Source organism: Rhinopithecus bieti, unplaced genomic scaffold (genome assembly GCF_001698545.2).
Source record: "Rhinopithecus bieti isolate Rb0 unplaced genomic scaffold, ASM169854v2 scaffold_21542, whole genome shotgun sequence".
Classification (NCBI taxonomy): domain Eukaryota; kingdom Metazoa; phylum Chordata; class Mammalia; order Primates; family Cercopithecidae; genus Rhinopithecus; species Rhinopithecus bieti.
The window spans coordinates 2,138,785-2,161,208 of NW_016810483.1; the positions used below are offsets into that span (position 1 = coordinate 2,138,785).

At 41.9% G+C, this 22,424-nt stretch overlaps 1 protein-coding gene across 8 annotated transcripts in view; it reads left to right on the forward strand.

Annotated features, from left to right (window-relative positions):
- FOXP1 (forkhead box P1) overlaps positions 1-22,424 on the forward strand; it is a 639,921-nt gene that overhangs the window by 342,369 nt on the left and 275,128 nt on the right. The window contains exon 1 of one of the 8 annotated variants that reach the window (XM_017892167.1): positions 491-801. The exons of the other annotated variants lie outside the window; for them this stretch is intronic. The gene's annotated coding sequence lies outside the window, so the exon portion shown is untranslated. Of the gene's footprint in view, positions 1-490; positions 802-22,424 lie in introns of those variants that run through there. 8 annotated transcript variants of the gene reach the window in all.

The following is a 22,424-nucleotide window of genomic DNA, read 5'->3' on the forward strand; positions in this document are numbered from 1 at the left end:
ACGGTCTCGTTCTTTAAAAATCTGATTTATTTAGCAGGTACTTCTAAATGACCAAGTAATTTTAACCTTCAGGGAAAGATGGGGAGGGGGTGGGTGGGTAGAGAAGGCTTGTATCTCTGCAAGGGATTGAGAATTCACATCCCTTTTAATGATTAAACTGGCACGATCTTTATTTGGATGTTAAAAGCTTTTTCTTACATTGCAAACATTCTCAGCAAATTTACAGTCAGATATTTGGAAACAGCTAACACTTGAAAAAAAAAAGGAGGAGGAGGGCCTGTTTGAACTAGGAAACAAAATTAGTGGGAATGGCTGAAACGACAGGACTGACCCCAACACCATTAGCTGGGGGAAAAAAAATTCCATTTCATTGCAACTATGTTATTGTTTACTTTACCATACACATCCTAATATGGTTACCTCCCAGTCAGAGGAGGCCAAGCCAGGGGTTGAGAGGCCCCCTCCGGGAGAAAGCTCCTAACTGCTTCTCAGACAATAAGAAACAAACGGTACAACTCCACAAAAGGCTTCCCGGAAAATAAGTGTCAAATAAATCCTACAGAACTCTCGCTTCTGCCACTGAGCTCTGTATATGCAAACCTGTTTTTATGCCATCGCTTCCCCAGGCTGAGCTGCGTTTGTTTGGAAATGTAAGCCACTGGCTTTTCTTTTTTTTTCTTTTTTTCCCTTTTTTTCCCCCCTCACTTCATCTGAGGGCTCTGGATTAATTCCTTGAGATATATCTGTACATACATATCTCATGAGTTATGTTTCCTGGAGCCTTTTACTAGGAACATTAAGGTAAGAATGTTGATTTAGCCTGGGACCTTTGTCACTCAAACTAATGCTCATCAGTGATATAGACATTGTAAAGAAATATTGCGGAGGTCTTTTGTGGTCCCCCACCCAAACAGAGAGGTGCAGTGCTTTTAATTGTCATGCATGGATTCAGAAAAAAAAAATGCCACCAGTTGTGGATGAGATGTAGCAGAGGTGTGTACTCACTGGTGTGGTGTAAACACTGCTGAAAACACCCCCGATCTGTGGCAGCCACAACAGTTTCATTAGAAGCCTTTTCCTGCTGTTTCTTCCAATTCTTCTCTACTTGGGCGTATTTCTTTTTCTTTTTCTTCTTCTTCTTCTTTTTTTTTTCCCCCCCTTTTTTCAACTCTCCTCATCTTTTCCAAATCCTCATGGTCTTGAGGCTTGCCTGTTATTATCTGCAACTCCAGAACAAAGGTAGGTTGCTCAACTCTGTGCTTCGGGGGGAGGGCCAAGTTATTTTGGGAGGGATGTCTTCCTAATGCATGAGTGGCTGACCTAAAAGAGGGGGGAGACATCATGCTTGGAGCCGAGGGATGAGAGCGCACGCACTGTGGCAGCTTTTATGTAGTGGAGTTTATTTTTATGCAACTTGAAGTAGCGGCAGCATCTTTAGTAGAATGGACTCGTTAGGTTTGGATAATCCACACTGATATAACACTGATGTGTACATTGTATTACCAAACTGGGGTTTCAGACCTTTGGGGATGCTTGAATTTATGGCAGCAGCTAAGATTCCCTGATGAGGGACTGCACTGAGTTTATCGAAATTAACAGATTTAGGACTTTTTTCTTTTCTTTTAAATTTGAATATGAAGGTGTGTTTGGGTGACTGGCATATGTACTTTTTTTTTCCCCTTTGGTCTAATTGCTTTAATTCCTTGGACACCTTCACTTACTTCTCAATTATTTTCTTCTCTAATTTTGTGTAATCTGGTGCTCTGTTGGAGCCAAGGTGGAGGTTTGCTGTTTTTAACTAATTGTGCCCATTGCTGGGTGGCAATACAATAGAAAGAGTAAAGACCACAAGAAATTCATCTCTACCTGAAAAGGGGACTGGAATAGAGTGGTGCAGCTTCATAATTGAAAACAAGAGCAAATTAAGCCTTGGTGAGAGATATTACAGGCTATTAATCATAATAAATATGTTTGGCAACGATGTATTTTCTTTCTATAGTTTTCAATTAAAAAAAATCAAAGTTGGTGATTAGAAGAGGGAATAGCCCTTCTTTGGCTTAAGATGCTGGGACGTACTTGTTCATTAGTTCAAACCACATTAAAAGTGAGCAGTTTGTTCCAGAATCAAGTATGTCATTCCCAAGCAGATTTGAATGCATCCCCATCCAAATGCAATCTCGGGTTCATGCCACAGTGCTTGGCTTTTTCTGAACATCTCAGCTTCATCACGGAACTCGAGTGCTAAGAATTTTATTTTACGTTATTACTATGCTCACACATTCCTGTTGGTTTCTTGGCTGCGGATCATCTCTGTGCATGCACTGTAGCCCTGTCAAGGTGAAGCTCTTTGAAAAATAGAAATTCAGTGTATTTAACCAAAAGAAGCTTGAGCAGCCCCAAAGTTTATTTCTTAGAAAGCTGCTAATTATGCTTGTCGTAAAACACATCTGAGTGGAAGGTTCTGAGTCCAAACAGGATCGAGTACTGCTTTAGAAATATAACTGTAGTCTGTGCTTTTAGAGAGGTTTATTTTACTTTGGGGCCATGGAGGGGTGATTGGAATTAGTAGCCTTTAATTAGACGGGGAGATATTCAAATTTTACAGGGATTTATGTTAGAACATGGAATGGCGGGTGGCTCTTTCCTCATTATGAATCCTCCCTGCACATAATGAGGTTCATCATTAGTTGATGGAGTGAATTTGCCCTAGCTCTACCTTGAAAGGCACATAATTTACATACTACTTCAGAGCCTGAGCTTTAATGGATTCCTCGATGAATAAAATGAAAAGCTACTTTCTTTAAATTTTTGAACACTGTTTAGATAATACGATTTTAATAAGACATTCAATTTGCTTGTTAAGTATATTTGAAAGTGCTTTTTTTTTTTTTCTTTTTGGGCAAAATATATTTTGGCTTGCCATGCTGTGTATCACAGCGATGTACCCTCACAGTTGTCTCAGAGGACATATGGGGTACGTTGTTAAGAAATTGGAGAATCTTAGGCGGAAAGCTTTTTCACATGCGAGCCTCCAGATTATTGACAAATCTTTTTGTATAGAAACTCTTCTGACGTCTAATGGTTATAACAAAAAGGTTTGGAAACAAGCTTATTATTAGTGTCTGGTTTTACACATACGAAATTTGTGTGCACTCTGATTCCAGCCAAAATTGACAAAATAGCTAGTTGTTCCTCCAGATGTATTTTAATGATGGAAGAGCAAACTTCCCTAGTGCAGCTGTGTGTTTCAGACTGCTGTGTAGCTATGATTCGATGAAGAGAAATTGAGTTGGAGGCTGTCTAATATGTTATCAGGGCGTCAGCTTAGGAGCGTTTTGGTCCACCCCATAGATGCAGCAAGTTTTCTGTCACTCTTCCCTCTTTGGGCTGGAATGGGGGAAAAAAAATCAGCTTTGACTCAGCACGATGTGAACACGAATGTCTTTTAAATGAGTATGAGGGGTTAGTAATAGCATGTTACTGAACATGTCCTTTGCTTGTTCGAGACAGGTCACCCCTGTATTGTTATCGTTGCTGCAAGTAGAAGCAGGTTTCTGGTGGTTTGTCACTTTCAAGAGCAGGGAAGGTGTCTAAATATGAGCGAAGCCTTGTTTTGATAGAATGTTTTATTACCTGAAAATGATCAGCATATATTAACATTAATAGAATAGTCCATGTCATTCTTTTTTTTAGGCAATTTACCTCTGCTACAGACCTGTCTCCTTAAAAAAAAAAAAAATCTTCCTCTCTTCTAAAACATATATTTGTTTAGAGAGTTTTCACTGAAGTGTACATGACAATTACAGCTGTTCATTAACAAAATTGGGTATTTGTTTTAAACTTTAACCAATCACTTTGATATGCTAATTATGGTGTAATTTAATTTGAGCCCTGTAATGATGATGCCGTTATTATGGACATAAATGATGCAGTTAAGCTGAGAGTAATCTCATTTGCATACTGTACATGCCAGTAAATTAAGCCCTTTCTTCGACTGCTTCAGCTTTAATTTTCCACTTCTTTTCACACAGCTCCTTTTCAGCCCCTCTCTTATAAGCCCACTTTGTAATAGTCCTGATGACTGTTTGATGTGAAGAGTTTCGGCACCACAATAATGCGCGACAGAAGATGTAACATTTAAAGGATTCATTATCTTGCTGAGTGTTCCTTTAAGAAAGAAGGATTAGAGGGTGGAGGGGAGACCAGAGTGTCCTTTCCATGGGATGTGACAGGGCCCCCTGTTAAAGTAATTTGAGATGCCAAATGCTCTCCACTCACCCCCAAGTCAGACTTGGGACCTATTATTTAAAATGATGGCTTTTTCTCCACTGTTCTGGAGTTTATGGTCACAAATTGTGTTGCTTTCAGCAGCAGTGAATTTCCTGTGCTCCCTTATGGTAATTGGAGGTAAAAGTTTTTTGTTTTGTTGTTTTGGTTTTGTTTTTTTTTTTTTTTTTTTGAGATGGAGTCTTGCACTGTTACCCAGGCTGGAGTACAATGGCGTGATCTCAACTCACTGCAATCTCTGCCTCCCAGGTTCAAGCGAGTCTCCTGCCTCAGCTTCCCGAGTAGTTGGGATTACAGGCACCCACCACCATGCCCAGCTAATTTAGTTGTATTTTTAGTAGAGACAGGGTTTCACTATGTTGGCCAGGCTGGTCTTGAAGTCCTGACCTCGTGATCCGCCCGCCTCGGCCTCCCAAAGTGCTGGGATTACAGGCGTGAGCCACTGCACCCGGCAAAGGTGAAAGTTTAATTTAGCTTCACTGTTAAGATTCTTCAAATCTGGGCCTTCATAGATGAGATTATATTATTAAACAATTCTTGCTGGGTGCGGTGGCTCACACCTGTAATGCAGCACTTTGGGAGGCCAAGGTGGGCAGACCACGAGCTCAGGAGATTGAGACCATCCTGGCTAACATTGTGAAACCCTGTCGCTACTAAAAATACAGAAACAAAATTAGCCGGGCATGGTGGCACGTGCCTGTAATCCCAGCTACTCAGGAGGCTGAGGCAGGAGAATGGTGTGAACCCGGGAGGTGGAGGTTGCAGTGAGCTGAGATCACGCCACTGCACTCCAGCCTGGGTGACAGAGCAAGACTCTGTCAAACAAAACAAAACAAAAATACAATTCTGAGATATAACTGAATGACATTTTCAACAGGAACTTCTTATTTTCCCCATTCTGCCTGGATTATCCAAAAACCACCCATTTCATCTAGTTGTGTAAGAATGGAGACGCTTTGCACATAGATGCTCTTCCATTTGTAGGCCCATCACTGCTACCCTGCTTGAGCCAGACCAGCCATGTGCCTTTTCATGGCCTTTGGCCAGTACACTGCCCTTCCATTCAAACCAAAGAATGCGAAGAGCATAACTAAACTCTTTTACATCATGAACGAATTCTCCCCATGGCTCTCGCCGAAGCCAGTGGGAGTTGAGTGGGTGTAACCGAGGATTGAATTTAGCACTGTGTTTTTAAAAGGGTCATAGGCCTAAAAATAGTTCAAGCTGTTTGACTCTGCTGCAGGCTACTTCCTCAGCAAATGGAAAAAAGTATTAAAATAAAATAGAAATCAACTGCATCCATTCTCATTTTTTGGGACGGTGAAAGTCTTGTACTTCCTTTTGAAACCCCCCAGTTCTCCATCTCTTGACCCAAAGTTCTTCCTAGTTGATTGTCAACCCTGCCCCCAGCAGTTCTCTGATAAGAGGCTGCCTTTTCTAATATTTTGACAGGCAGAAATTTCCTGGTATTACCATGGCAAATTGTACATGGGACTCACTCAACCTGGTAGCAGTGACAACCAGAATACGGAATTTTGTCCAACTTTGGAATTCTCAGTGGAGGTGAACGTCTCCCAGTTGTGTTTGAGTTAAGCAAAGGCTGTCACACTTGACACAATGTCAGACTGCTTTAAAGCAAAGCGTAACACTTAAAAAGCATTTTTTTTTTCTGCTTTTACATACTTTCAAAAATACCATAGGCTTCAAAGTGTGTGTAAAAAACCTTGTAGAAATATTTGTACTATGGCTCTAATTCCATATCCAATATTATACTTTTTTGAAATGTGGAGGTTTTTGGTTTTCTTTTTTTGTTGTTATTTGTTTGTTTGTTTTTGTTTTTGAGAAGGAGTCTTGCTCTGTCGCCCAGGCTGGAATGCAGTGGTGCGATCTCGGCTCACTGCAACCTCCACCTCCCAGATTCAAGGGATTCTCCTGCGTCAACCTCCTGAGTAGCTGTGATTACAGGCGCACGCTACCACACTCGGCTAATTTTTTGTATTTTTAGCAAAGATGGGGTTTCACCATCTTGGTCAGGCTGGTTCTTGATCTCCTGACCTTGTGATCTGCCTGCCTTGGCCCCCCAAAGTGCTGGGATTACAGGCGTGAGCCACTGCGCCTGGCCAGCTTTTTGGTTTTTAATATAATTGAGGGAGACAGGGGAGAGGAGAAATGATTTCATATAATAGTGTGGAAATTTTTAGTTTTTATCCCATCATGTAGACTGGATTTTCTCGGTTCAGACCAAGCTCCTATGCAACCCCGTATTCCCACTGTGAAACTTCCTACTTCTAGGAAGGTGGGAAGACAAATGGATGAAGTACCACTAGAGCATAAGCTCTCTGAGGGCAAGGAATGGTTTTCTGAATTCCCAGCACTTACACTAATGCCTTGCACATAAGTAGGTGTTGAAGAACTATTTCCTGATGAAATGGACTTGCTTATTCCTGAGGACTTTTGAGGAAATAAGAAAGAAATCAAATGAGAAAATAGAGAAGAAAATGCTCTCTAAAGTGCAAAGCTATAAAATATGCACAATGATGTTGGGATTGTAAACCTCTTCAACCTGCTCTTCCCTGATCCCTCCCTTGCGTGGGGGAGCCACTCATAAGTGCTTGCGGGTGGACAGGAGCAATCCTAGATGGGAAGCCACCTCAGCCCCGGTTATTTATGAATGCCTGTAACGGTAATAGTCACTCTTAGTTACTGAGCTACAGCTATGGTCTAGAACTGTTCTGAACGCTTGTCATCTTTAATGCCATAGAATCTTACCAATTGCTTTTCAAGATAGGTGCTGTTATTCTAATCTTTTCCATGTGGCAGCTGTGATGCAGACATTGTCCCAGGTCAGACAGCTGTTAGAGCTGGAACCAAGACAAGTATTCCTTCAGGAAAACCCCAGAGACCTCACTCCTGGCCACTGCACTTGAGTCTTGCCTTTCCTTATAGACACACACACACACACACACACACACCCCTTTAGAGGCATACTTATGCTTTGTACATTCATTTATTGAACGGCAGTAGTGTTCCAGGTAGCAGCCTAGGCACTTTATATACTCTGTTTTCATAGAGGCCTGGCAAGGTAACTGTTATTTGTCCCTACTTACTAATGAGGAAACAGACATTCACTCGGATTGAATAACTTGCTTATGCAGGTGGAAAGTGACCAAGCTGAGCTTTGAAGCCCTGCTTGTCTGCCTGCAAAGCCCTTGCTCACTGAATCACCACTGCGTGGTTCCCGCTAGTCTTTATGTAGCCTGTGAGTATTTTATGCTCTTAAATTAGTTAATTTACTGTTTAATTGATTTATTAATTTCATATATTTTGAGTGCCTATGGAATAAAAAGCCTTTCATAGTTATCTTGTTTTTTGGAGTTAGATTATATGTGCACCTTAAGTAACTGAGAATCTCCTAATTTCTCAGTCTTTTAGTATAATGTAAATTCCTGGCAGGGAGCCACCTTCTCTTCCTTCTCCCCTTCCCCCTCCAGACACACAAATGAGACTGTTGTTAAATTATCCTTTTTCCTGGGGGAGGAGAATGCTGTGCTGTCTCCTTCCCTTTGATTGAAGCCCTCCTTACTGTTATCTTGACAGGTGACAGAATGAATATCAGCTGTGGAACTTATAGATACATGGGTCCATATGTGTTTACACGTATCCCCATGTACACGTATGGATTCATTGCTTGCACTTTCATTTATATATACAGGCCACATGTAGAGAAAGCAGTAGGAACATTTCAAGGAAACTCTGTGCTTCCTGATACTCCTTTCATAGCACCGTTCCTTGGCTCCATTTCTCCACAATCCCAATTCAAGCATGGGAAGTGATGACAGTCTGTAAAGCGTCGGTTTCTCATACCGTACAGAAACTCTTCCAGGCCAGGATCTTGAAATGCTTCTAGGCCTGCACTGTCTGCTATGGTAGCTACCAGCCAGATGTGACTCTTGAGCCCTGAAGTGTGGCTAGCCCCAATCGAGGTATGCCATATGTATAAAATATATGCTGGCATCCAAAGACTTAGTAGAAAAAAAGAAGAAAGAAGGTTAACTATCTCATTCACCTTTTATATTAGTTGCATGTTGAAATTAAAATATTTTGGATATATTAAATTAAATCCTTTTTTTTTTGTTTTTTTGAGATAGAGTCTCGCTGTGTCACCCACGCTGGAGTACAATGGCACAATCTTGGCTCACTGCAACCTCCGCCTCCTGGGATCAAGTGATTCTCCTGTCTCAGCCTCCCGAGTAGCTGGGATTACAGGCATGCACCACCATGCCTGGCTAATTTTTGTATTTTTTTTTTTTTTTTGAGACGGAGTCTCGCTCTGTCGCCCAGGCCGGAGTGCAGTGGTGGGATCTCGGCTCACTGCAAGCTCCGCCTCCCAGGTTCACGCCATTCTCCTGCCTCAGCCTCCCAAGTAGCTGGGACTACAGGCGCCCACCACTACCACACCTGGCTAATTTTTTGTATTTTTAGTAGAGACGGGTTTCACCGTGTTAGCCAGGATGGTCTCGATCTCCTGACCTTGTGATCTGCCCGCCTCAGCCTCCCAAAGTGCTGAGATTACAGGCATGAGCCACCATGCCCAGCCAATTTTTGTATTTTTAATAGAGATGGGGTTTCACCATGTTGGTCAGGCTGGTCTTGAACTCCTGACCTTGTGATCTGCCTGCCTCGGCCTCCCAAAGTGTTGGGATTACAGGCGTGAGCCACCGCACCTGGCCCAAATGTATTTTTAAAATCAATTTCACTACTTCTTTTTTCTTTTTCCTTTCGTTTCTTTTCCTTTTCTTTTCTTTTTTCCTTAAGACAGGATCTCGCTGCATCACCCAGGCTGGAGTGCAGTGGCAGGATTATGGCTCATTGCAGCCTCAATCACCTGTGCTCAAACAATCCCCCCACCTCAGCCTTCTGAGTAGCTGGGAGTATGGAAAGCACCATCACACCCAGCTAATGATTTTACTGTCTTTTGTAGAGATAAGGTCTCTTGATGTTGCCCAGGCTGGTCTCCAACTTCTGGGCTCAAGCCATCCTCCTGCCTTAGCCTCCCAAAGTGTTGGGATTAGAGGCGCGAGCCACTGCACCCAGCCCTTTTTGCTTGTTTATATGTGGCTACTAGAAATTTTTAAATTACACATGTGGCTTGCCTCTGTGCCTCTCATTTTATGTCTGTGGGACACTGAAGCTCTAGAATCTACATGATATCTCTGTAGACAGAATGACTGGTAGATCGTGGGGGCTGGAGGGTGGTAGCTCAAAGATTTATCCCAAAAGTCAATCGAGAGCCGCAATGAAAGCATGCTACAGGGAACTTAGGGGCTTAGGAAATACATGGCGATGAAACAACACACAGCAAATATTTCTACATGGGAGACACTAAGGGAGGTAATCCTTTCCATTGTTTCAACATCCTGCCCTTCCTAATCAAATTGAGAATATAGCACCTACCCCACTATTTTAGAGAACTTGGATTTGCAGAATGTTTCTATTCTATACCCAGTGTGTGACCTTGATGCCAGTAAACATTGGCTCATTTTCTGTAATGATTCCATGAGCATAGGTCAGCAGAGAGGAGAGAATGGGACTCCTTGAATGTTCCTAGGTGATTCTCTTATCCTGGGCTTTGATTATTTGCAAGAATTGTTACATGGGGTGCTGGAGCCACAGGCTTTTATTGGGGCATTTGCCTTAGGTAAATAGATGCATTTGTCTCCTCAATACTCTCCTAATATGTGTTCTTTACCTAGTACAGAATGTACCTTACACTATTGTGTAAGTATAGTTTCTTAAAGAGAGAAACATTGGCTGGGTGCGGTGGCCCACGCCTGTAATCCCGGCACTTTGGAAGGCTGATGCAGGTGGATCACGAGGTCAGGAGACAGAGACTGTCCTGACCAACACGGTGAAACCCCGTCTCTACTAAAAATACAAAAAATTAGCCGGGTGTGGTGGCACGCACCTTTAGTCCCAGCTACTCAGGAGGCTGAGGCAGAAGAATCACTTGAACCCAGGAGGCAGAGGTTGCAGTGAGCTGAGATTGCACCACTGCACTCCAGCCTGGGCAACAGAGTGAAACTCTGTCTCAAGAGAAAAAAAAAAAAAACAAAAAACATTCTAGGAATGTACATCACTTAACAAATACTGATTTTATACCTCCTTATTAGGCGTGGTGGGCTCCCTGCCTTCAGGAGGCTTGTTGACTACATAAAGGCAGGTAACAGATGTCATAGCTTTAACCGGAGATGTCAACATTCAATGGTTGCCAAATCAGAGCAGTGTTGTTTGGCTTATAAAAAGAGTCTTTAATTTTTTTCTAGAGGTTTCGTAATTGATGTTCATTAAATATCCACATCTTTCCTACATTCTATTTACTGTATAGATGATTTAGGGAAAGCGTAATTTTAATTGTAAGTTTTCAGTAACCCCAACCCCTACAGAAAAGTGAGTTATACACCAAAAAGTTTTTCCCTAAACATCTATGTCAGTCCTTAAAATCCAAGAGGACTTTGATCTACAGTCGCTTTGCTAAGATTTTTTTTCCCCCATCAGAATAAATGGAAGCCTTCACTGGAATGAGCACATGGAAATTATAGCTGTCATGTCGTCCATTAAAAGCAGACATTCAAGTGGGATATTATCTCACTTTACTTTTTGGTCCTTCAGAAGTCAAGGGACAGGGTATTAGATGTGAGATGACCATAGGAAGACTGGGTCCTGGCAAAGATCAGTACCCAGCATGAAATGTGCCCACTTACTTGTTAAGTGCTTAAAATTTTCACCCCTCGTCCTGCCCTGTTCTGCCCTGAAGCTGCAGATTCATTAGTATCAATTGGTTTTCAGGGTGTTTCTATCTCTGGGCCACTGGCTCCTGGATATGATTACTGCCTGATATTTTCCATACAGTGCTTCCATTTGCAATCATCTTATCCACAGTTGGCCTAAAGTCACTCTTTGAACCTTCACAGGGGAATAATGTAAATGTTAGCTTTTGTCCTGTGCATAACTGGGGAGGAAAATGCCTTAAACTCATCTGCACTAAACCTTTCTTTGCAGACACCTCAGAGAGGACAGCCTCCATCTCTGTCCACAGCAAACCCATTTTCTGAACAAAATCAAAGAGCTGTTCTTGGAGATGTCTTTGGGGTGACAAAACTTTCCGTAGGCAGTACAACTTGTGCCTCTAAGGATTTGAAGAGCATCCTCGCCTCCCCCCACTCACCCATATATTATCATCAGTTCTTTTGCAAGGGTGAAGGCAGAGGAAATGTTTTGGAAGGACAGTCTTTGGTACTCTTGGCTTGTCCATTTTGTCAGGTGATCTCCAGTGGTGGAGGATGAGTGTGCTGATTGGATTAGTTTGAAGTTGGAATATAATGAATGGTTAGTGTCCTTTTACTCTGTTGTGTTTTGAGGTGTTTGTTCCCGACAGCCATTTGGCAAATACTCTGGTTATCCAAAAAGATTTTTTGTGGTTTCGATTTAATGCTTCAAAGTTTTCTTTTCTTTTTTTGTTTACTTATAATATTAAACATGTAAAAGCGATTTTAATGACTTGTCATTGAAGGTATACCCTTCTGCCTCGATCTCCCCAAATTGGCATGCAAGAAACATCGTTTGCACCACCAAAGGTCAGTATGGGTTGTATAAAAGCCAGGACTGGAAGCAGCCCTACCACCCCAGATAATAAGGACAGTTCCAGAGAACATTAAGAACACAAACCCTCGAAGAAAGAGCAAAATTTCTCTGTCATGTAATGATGTTTGATTTGGGCTAAAAGGAATGTCGATTTTACCAAGGTCTTAAGTTCTCTTTTTGATTCAACTTTTATGCATTTTAAAAAGTTTTCTTAGCTATCTTCCTTGTTTTCCAAAAATATGCAAGTCCTGATCCTCTTTTGTCCTTCTTGGCATCCCCAGGAATCAGAGAATACAATGTATAAAACTACAGCACCAGCCAGGCAGGTGCGAGGCCGAGGCAGGCGGATCACCTGAGGTCAGGAGTTTGAGACCGGCCTGGCCAACATGGTGAGACCCTGTCTCTACTAAAAATACAAAAAAAAAAAAAGAAAGAAAGAAAGAAAGAAATGAGCCAGTCATGGTTGTGGGCACTTGTAATCCCAGCTACTCAGGAGGCTGAGGTGGGAGAATCTCTTGAACCCCAGAGGCGGCGGTTGCAGTGAGCCGAGATCGCGCATTGCACTCTAGCCTGGGCGACAAGAGTGAAACTCCATCTCAAAAAAAAAGCAAACAAAAAAAAACTATAGCACGTGCTTTAACCTTCCTTTCAATCATGGTAAGCTGTGGATTTACAGAAGCTCAGATCCTGCTCCCTCAGTTTTTTATGAGTTGGACCACAGACCTTTCTCGATACAAATTGGAAGCTATTTCCCTCCCTTCCCCTCTCCTCCCCTCCCCTCCCCTCCCTCCCCTTCTCTCCCTTTCTTCCCTTTCTGTTTTTCACTTTCTCTCTTTCTCTCTCTTTTTTCTTCTCTTTCTTTTCCTTCTTGGGGGGATAGGTTCTCACTCTGTCGCCTAGGCTGGAGTTCAGTTGTGCAATAATAGCTCACTGCAGCCTCCATCTCCTGGGTTCAAGTGATCCTCCCACCTCAGTCTCCGGAGTAAGTGGAACTATAGGGACATGTCATCACACCCAGCTTATGTTTGTATTAGTAGTACTAGTAGCAGTCGTAGTCGTAGTAGTGGTAGTAGCATTGTAGAGAACCACTGCACCTGGTCCCTGTTTTTCTTGCTTTTTAAAATTTATTTGTTTATTTTGACAGAGTTTTGCTCTGTGGTGCGATCATTGTAACTTCCATCGTCAGAGCTCAAGAGATCTTCCCTCTTCATCGTCCCAAGTAGCTGGGACTACAAGTGTGCATCACTGCAATTGGCTAGATTTTTTGTATTTTTGGTAGACACAGGGTTTTAGCTGTGTTGCCCAGACTGGTCTGAAACTTCTGAACTCAAGGAATCCTCCCACCTCAGCCTCCCAAAGTGTTGGGATTACAGGCATGAGCCACCACACCAAACCCTGACCCCATTTTCTTATTCTTTCATTTTTTGGAATTTCTATTCTCTGTTTTCATTTTTTTTTTTTTTTTTTTTTTTTTTTTTTTTTTTTTTTTTTTTTTTCTGAGACGGAGTCTCGCTCTGTCGCCTGGGCTGGAGTGCAGTGGCCGGATCTCAGCTCACTGCAAGCTCCGCCTCACGGGTTTACGCCATTCTCCTGCCTCAGCCTCCCGAGTAGCTGGGACTACAGGCGCCCGCCACCTCGCCCGGCTAGTTTTTTTGTATTTTTTTTAGTAGAGACGGGGTTTCACCGTGTTAGCCAGGATGGTCTCGATCTCCTGACCTCGTGATCCGCCCGTCTCGGCCTCCCAAAGTGTTGGGATTACAGGCTTGAGCCACCGCGCCCGGCCTCTGTTTTCATTTTTTGAGATCTGTGGATATGAATAAGCTTCCTGCCATAAAGAAGACATCATTATTTATTTACTGTAGCTTTTGTGTACTACCATGGAGATGACAAGGAGCATCAGTTGAGGGATCCTGTGGAGTTATAGCTAGCAGATAGGTAGAATAACTATTATTAGTGCTGCTTCTCCCCTCTGCCAGTTCTCATAGCAGACATTGCTAATTGATCACAGTACTTTTTCTCAGCAAGCCTAACTGTGGCCTATGAATCTTCCTCTCAAGGAGTGCCAGCCACTGATAATCCATAGTGCTTGCCTGAAATGTATTTCCCCTCCCTTCTCTAATTGTTATGATTTACTGCATGTGAAATTGGCTGATGGGATATTATTAAGAAATAGTGGCACATCTTTTATTTTGATACTATCAGATTCTTTTTATATTATCTCAGTTTGCTAAGCCACCTAGCCCCTTCCAAATTAACTTTTTAAACACATGCTATTCCTTCAGATGTGACCTGACAAGAGAGACAGACAACCCTCAGAAATCCCTTTCAGGTGATGATGCTGAAACAGGCCCAAGTACCAGTTATCCTTTGAGCCGCATAACTTTTTCTTAGGTATAGAATTCTTTGCACATACAATTGAAGGGTCACCCAGGAAATGGATGTGGCTTTCATACAGGAGATAACATTGAAGTATGAACTCTTTGCCCTTTGGCAAATTGCCTGTTCCCCTCATTCTAAATTTCTAGGAATCTAAGTCCTGATACCCTACATTCTTTGATATCTCCATAGACCATAATCTAGTTGAATCTACCAGAATTATTTATGCACCATAATGAAAAGAAAATAGAGAGGCTTTTCTATTCACTCATCTTTTATCGTTATTTTAACTTATATTTCCCTGGAATTTTTCTGTCTTAACTTTATAGTTTAAAAATATTGCCTGATAAACAGTGCTTGTCGTTGATTTACGTTTTTTTCCTAATGCAGGAAGAGAAATTTGAAGTGTCCAGAATTCATGTTTCTCCAAAATAACCAGTGAATCAACAAGTTGGTGTTGTGTATTTTTTCCCCACTTTGGACATTTATAATAAATTAATTCTCTCTTGAAAGATTAGAAAATACCTCCTATTTTTTTTTTTTTTTTTTTTTCCTATAAGGTAGCTGTAGTTGGATTGGTTCTGTCTTATTCATACCGTCAGAGGTCATGGCTTTTTATTCATTGTATTTATAAGGTAAAAAGGAGAATCAGTTCACTTTGCTTCTCTTGAATGCAAAACAAGAAGGAAGCATGTTTGCAGGTGCTATCATGCCTAAACATCACTGTGCTTATGTTTAGTTATTTTTTGAGTTTTAAAGCTTACATCTTCATCTTTCCTTGTCAGGATTTATAAATCGATTCATGGTTCATTTAAGTAAAGAAGCTATTTTAAACCAAATTGTCCTCATTGAAAGAAAAGGAGACTTTCACTGTCAGCTGCAGAAATATGATTTTTCACCAAAGTGATCTGTTACTTAACAAAAAAAGTAGATTTGCAAACTTGCTTTTTTCCCCTTCTTATGATTAAAGAGCGGAGGGAAAAACAAGTATCTGGGTAGTTGGAATCTACTGGAATTTTTTCCCGTTCTCTGGCAAGCCTGCTTTACTTGTAGGTGTATCTCAAATGGAACAGAATGTGTGAAAGCCATTTAAATGATTATTTGATAACTTAATAAAGGAAAATGCTCCAAGCCACCACCCCCCTCCTACAGTTGATAAGTGATGCCACCTACTGTGAAAATATTTTACAAAACACTTTGGTTTTGGAATCAGTATCAAATAGTAATTTTAAAATAAAACATGTGTAGAGTTTTTTCTTGGCTCTTCCCAGTTTTGAGAATTCACAGTGAGCCCTATACTCTTGAGTTTATGCACCAACCTTTCTTTCTTCCCCCAAGAGTATTACTTTACTCACAGGTTTGGCTTAGCAGACTTTAAATGTTGGTTTTTAGCTAGGGATTAACTACTAATATATTTGTGCTTAATTATTATTTTTTGGCTGGTAGTTGCACTTTGCACTTTAAAATACTGTTTACTGTCATAGGTAAAGGAGATGTGTGCCCCCCCCCCGCCCGGGTTCCTTTGTTTCAGGGTAGGGAAGGGTTTTAAAGACTAATCATTCATGGGCATTGAACACACAGTACTACCTCTGAGGGCAGTTTAGTCTGCCCAAGCCATTCTGCTATGTAAGTAGAGGCTTCTTGGCACCAGAAGTCAGGAGCACCACATGCCCTTAGAATTTCACTGCATTTGTTCTATGAGAAATTGGTTCAAAGAGCAGCAGTCTTTAAAGAAAGCGATCCATTTGAAAAGCTGCACAGTTTGCTTGGCATCTCTGAACACTTCACAGCCACACAGTGATGCTCTTGTAAGCCTGAGGCCTTTGCAAGGTTTTGTTTTGTCTTTTTCTCCTTTATCCCCCACCCACCCCTCCCCAGTGGAGTCTGCTTTGGCTGCTGGTATCTTTTCCTGCAGCCCTGCTATTTGGCACACCTTGTAGAACTTGAGGCTGCCTTAGGAGCTCTAATTGTGAGTAGCAAGTTTCCAGGGAGTCCTGGAGGTTGCAGCGCCACTGAGATGATCTGAGTTTGACAGACGTGGCACAATTATCCCGAAGTCCTTGATGAAGCAGTAACCCTTAAGGAGGATACTCGAGTGGCCGTGGAGCTTTCCAGAACTGAAAAGAATGGGCTCCTCTGTCAGTGCAGATTAGCTCTGTTGTTGTTGTTTACTAGACAGTGGGTGCCTTAATGAGATGGTACGGAGAACCCATTGCAGCTGATCCAACTTCCGGCGTTTATTTTATTTTTTTTAATTTCAAAGCTCCATTCGTGACATTGACTAGAAAACAGCTGAAAGAAAGAGACACGGCCCATTTGCATATTCTACAAGGATAGTGTGGAGCCTGTATGATGAAATCTGAATAAATACGTGGATTTTGAGAACCCTTTTTTTTTCCCTGACAGTATTCAACATTAAGTATATACTTAAGCAGTAATGACTCTGAAGCTATGCTTTGCATTCATGAACACACTCCATAGGGTTACGCTTCAAGCACTAGGTGAAGCCAAGATTTTCTGAATTACGTTTCATTGGGGAATTTTTACCTTTTTTTCCTGTTTATGACAGTCGTTTCATCTGGTTTTATAATGAGGTCAGGAACAGGTGAATGTGAAATAATACTAGTAAGCGGAGTGATTTCTGTGTTAATGATGAGGCTATTTTTTAAATTAAAAAGTTCTGGTATTTGAAACATGCTCAGTGCTTTAAGTACACTTACCAGTAATTAATCAGAATGAAAGATGTTAATGTTCCCTGATTATGTACAAATGAGTATAGCTACCTGTCTGCAAGAAGTCAGGAGAAACTAGTATCTTAGCTAACACTGGGGAGAAAACTGGGGAGAAAACTGGTGTCGTCTTCCCTATTTTCCCATTTTCCCAGTAAATACGAATCATTAGCACTTGTATAATACAGGGGTGCACCTAACTCCTTCCCCTAAAAGGCCAACTTGCCCCTTTATAAAATACAGGTCTGCTCATTAACCAATAACCTTTAAAAAATGAGACATCAAAAAAACAAAAAAACCAATAGTAAAAGCATTTTACTAGGAAACCCTCTTAGAGCACATTTTAAACATCTTTTGTGTTTCCACATATCAAGCTACTTTATGGACTTTTGCTGTGGCATTGCCCTTCAACGAGAAAGCTTTTTCCATTTTGTACCATAAAGAATATTATTTTTCTGCCAGCCAATTTTCTCTGTTAGTCACTAATTGGCTACATAAATCTCGGGTGTTGAGAATGAGGAATGTTTCAGTGTCATAGAGTGTAATCTTCACCCTTATTTACCAATTCATTAAGATTCATTGATGCAGGATCGGTGAGAGGAAATGACAACATAAATCAGACCTCCAACATAATGACCCTAATCAGTTGGGAATTGCTGGAAATGTCATGATGAACTATGTCCTTGTGTTAGTGCCACTGTACATTGTCATTGCGCTGCTTTATGAGTGGGACGCATCTTCCTGACACTGACTGTATTTAACGAAAAAAGAGTTGTTAAAAACCTGATTCCATTAAAGCTATGAGATCTATACAAGGTCCTGTGGTGTTTAGCCTTGTGCCCTTTACCTTCATTGTAACTGCTTAATGGAGCTGCAGTTTAATGCACATTTAGAGTACACCTGAGTAAAAACTCCACAGGAAAAAAAAAAAAAAAGCAGGTTGATTTATGGCTTGTCATGTCTTTATTTAACCCAATAATTTCGGTGTGTATAGAGAATTGAAAACAGTAAGTTCTCCACTTAGGTACCAAATCTCTTGTCACTAAACTAAGGAAGCATCCTAGTGACCTAGAACTCCCTAAATATCCTCTCTTTCCATGACGTGTTGGATTCAAACCTCAGTCTCCACAGGTTTGCTTATGGTAACTGCTGGTCATTCCTAGAATAATGTGTCAATTCAAAATTAGTAATAGAATTTGACAGGGGCTTCTGCAAAGAGGTTTCTGGACACCCCCTCCCCCCACCCGCCCCACCATCATATTGATTTGATTCCACCGCATTCTTGGAATTGGTTACTGGAAGATCGGGAGTTGCATAGCTCATACACATTCTTCGATTTAATATAGTTATTCATTTAGCTGTAATGAATTAATCTGGCAACAGTTTTGGACTAGCCCAGAAGGCAGTCCTCCTTCCTTTTTACTTACTGCTTATTATAATCTTGCTGATGAGTAGCAGGTAAATACGTTTCAGGATGTGAAGATTGAAAATTGTCACTTTATATTCCTTTGACTGCTTTAAAAAAAAAAAAAACACTGAGCATGATGGTAACCATTTTTTTTAATCTCAAAGCAAATCTTTAATCTATGGTACAAGGCTGAGAAAGACCTGTAAGAGAACAAGACAAGTTTACTTAATCTTGACAGCCCTGGGTGTAATCTCACTCTGCTTGTGACAAGTCAGACTGTAAGATTTATAACTCCTTAATCAAATGTCTAGAAGTCTCAGGAAATGTTATCATAGGACTTCCTTTCACATGACTTACTGAGAACTCAATAGACCGTTAGATAAGCTCTAGACTAAGCCGGACCTTAGAATAATTTCAAATTGACTAATAGTTTTGTGGGGGGTTTCATTGGCGGGAGAGTGTTTTCAATTTGTTTTGACAAGTGTATGTTTACAGACTCATTATATCAGAGGGCTCTGTTGCTCCCAGTAGGAAGACACCATAATTTTCGTGCCCTGTGGTCGTGGTCTTCAGGTAAATGCTATTTGTGTTCCGAATCTTAGAGCTGTGTGGGAAGGGGATCCGAGGAGACGTGAGGATCATAAAAGCTGCCCGATGTCACCATGCTCGCGTGCTTGTGTGGCTGTAAAGGCAGCCTTAGACGAGAGCAGGGGACTGCAGTGGGCTCCGAGCCGCCGTGTGTCAGTGGAAGGATGACTAAGAGTGTGAGAACCACTGCATCACTAGAACCGCACCAGCCTTCTCATGTGGTCCAGGAGGCCCGGCACCGCCATTACCACGAAGACCAAAATGACTCTCCCCACCCACAGCCAAACCAGAATCGTCCTGTGCACCCTGCCCTGTCATCAGAGGGGATTGTCAGCTGCCGTCTGACATCCTGCGTGCTTTGGCTCTTACCCCAGTCTGACCAGTGCGACTGTACAGGATCCCTCTTCTTGGCCGGTGACAGCACACTTAGTGCCCTTGCAGGGAGCCTGAGAACGAGCAAGGTAGTGCGTGCAGCGAGTGAGCAAAAGAGAGACTCGGAGAGACAGAGTGTGAGATGGAGGTGGAGAGCAAGACTGCGAGAGGAAAATGACAAGCAGAGAGAAAGAGATAGTAAGAGGAAGATGGCAAACAGAAAGGGAAAGAGACTGTGTGACAGGGTGAGACAGAGTGAAAGAGGCTGAGACAGAATGAGAGGCAGAAGGGGGTAGGGAGGGTGTGGGAGGGAGAGAGACAGGTGAGAGAGTTCTGGAAGGAAGAAGAGAGAGAGAGAGCACCCCAGGAAGCAATAGGGACCCCCAGAGTAGACCCTGCCATCACTTGTGTTTGGAAGAGGCTCTTGCACAGGTGACAGGCATTTTCAGGATGGCTGCCCGGTGGAGTTGGGCAGTGCGGCTGGCAGGAATCACATCTGGGCCTAAGACAAGGAGCCCAAACTGAAAAGGCAAAGCTCTGATGTCAGCCTCATCCATCTAGACTTAGAACAAGAATCTGTACTATGAAGAATCCCAGCCTCCCCTACAAGAAAGAGCCCAAGATTGTTACCATTTCAGACCTTGAGAGACAAAGCAAGACACACCGGTTCCTAACCAGAGGGACTTGAGTTAGCTCTAGGAAATGGGAAGATACAATTGATGTAATTTCAACTTCTTTTCCTCAGAGGCGTCCAGCAGCACAGGCTGCCAAAAAAGTGCCCATGCCCTTGATGTCTCAAGCAAAGTGACTGTAAAAATAGAAGTAGTGTCTCAGAAGTTTTTTCTCTGCCCCTGTCTCTCCTGAATCTGAATCAGGCTGTTTAAAACTTGGCATCACTCAGTTTGCAAAGCTACCATTTGTTTCTAGAAAGTGAAAGGTTTTTTTTTTGGTAAGCCCTCTGAAACTCAGTGTTGCCTAAATAGCTGAAGACATGATTTTTCTCAGTCCATCTTGGGCCCCTGTGCCCAGTCTCTCTTTGCTGCACCCATTCTTCCTCTGCACTAATATGCCCTCATATCCAGCTCCTTTCCATAGATGTGATTGGGTTTCTGTTCATGTCTCCACTGTTGAAAAGATTTGTTTCCTCCACCATTAGTATTTGAGGGAGAACTCCCAAAACCTAGGGTGGGGAAAGCAAGTGGGCAGAGAACTAGAAATGAGATGAGAAAAATAGCTAGCTATTCCTGGGAAGGAGAAAAATCTTTACAGTAACAGGAGTGTTTAACAGACAGACAAAATACCTTCAAAATATGCAAATCTCTGTTTATCTTACAGAATTCTACAGGGAACAAATCCGTAGCATTAGCAATTATGACTTAGCTCAGAAATTTTTTTCCCTCCTCGTCGTAATTATAAACATCAATATAGCTTAGAGCTTCACGTTAAAATGTTTTTCTCCTACTTCTTTTAAGAGTTATTTGTTTAACATGCTTTTATTATCCTAGATGATGTGATTTGGGAAGAAAGTATTAATTCTCTTATCAGCTCTGTTTCCTTTCCAGTTGTTCAGAGAATTGAGCTACACTAGTAGTTTATGAAGTAAGAGGTATTAAATAGAGAGCTCATTGGTGATCAGATTGAGCCACTTCTGAACTGTGGCTATCCAGGCAAAGGGGATTGACAGCTTAGCATTTATGCCGCAAATGTGTTGGAATAACATGGCAACAAAATCACAGACATCTTCACTTCTCTCACACTGCCGCCTCCCAGCTAGTGCCTTTGTATCATTGAAATTTTTGAGAAGCAAGATGCCTTAACTGCTTATCCAATGTTGCTTGTTCAATCTGGCTTTGTGAATATTGTTCCTTGAGTGTGATTTTGAAGGTGGCTGGGTTTTATTGTAGGTATTATATAGGTCATGTATATTCTATCATTCATTCATCCACTTAGGCACCCATTCACTCATTCAAAATATTGACTGTGATGTGCCAAGTCCTGGCAGATTTGGGTACCCTTGTAGCTTAGTATTTCTAACTCTCTTAAACACATTGCCTACATTATCATGTTAGAATAATGTCAAATATAACCTTGTCACAACAACCAGTCTGTCGGGTGTCCTTGGCCTACAGTGCTAATCTGTGATTATTTTCTAATTTGATGCTGGCAACTCACATAGAACCACTGGGTGAGGGGATGGTTCTGTCATTGATTCATTTATTCAACAAATATCCACCTGCTATGTGTTACTGTGCTGGGTGCTGGGCCCTCTCCCTTTGACTTGCTGGATAATTTTAGAAGCTTGTCCAATCTCACTGATTTTTCGCTATATGTGTTTTCTGAGACACTTCCAGTCCTCCGTTTGATCACAGCCTCCCATCTCTGCCTCTTCCCCATCGCTTGTGCGGATTTTACTTAATCACTATCCTGTATCCACATCCCTCCACACCCAGCAGAGATCCCATAAGTAGCTATTTCACTAGTACCGTCTCTACCATCTCTCCCTCCCTTATCCCTTCTTCTGCCACTGCAGTGGCTCTCGCAACCCCCAACTCCATCTATGATCGCATCCACTGCTCTTCCTAAGGGAGTGAGTGTTGCTGGTAGCTCTCTCAAAACCATGCTGAGTCCCTGTATGCAGTTCTGCATCCTAGACGTTACTGAGCAATCCCTCATGGGCTCATCAATCAATCCCAGTGTGTTTGTGGTTTTAGAGTCCTCTCATTCACTACAGTGATGATCCTGGAACTTGACCACCACCCTTGAGCCTCTGCTATATCCTCACCAGATTTCAGCAGATGATTTAATTCTTCTTTTACTATACAGATGGTGCAACTCGTTAATCTTATTTCCTCTAAATTCAGAATCTCCAACTTCTATTTCTTTGATCACCTTCTTAGTCTATGAGGAAGAAGAAATTAGCAATTCACTGAGCAGCTGCCATACTAGGGAGTGTGATTATCCAAGCCTAGACTCTCCATCCTTCAATTGCCCATGATCTATCCACCTATCCATCCATCCAGCAA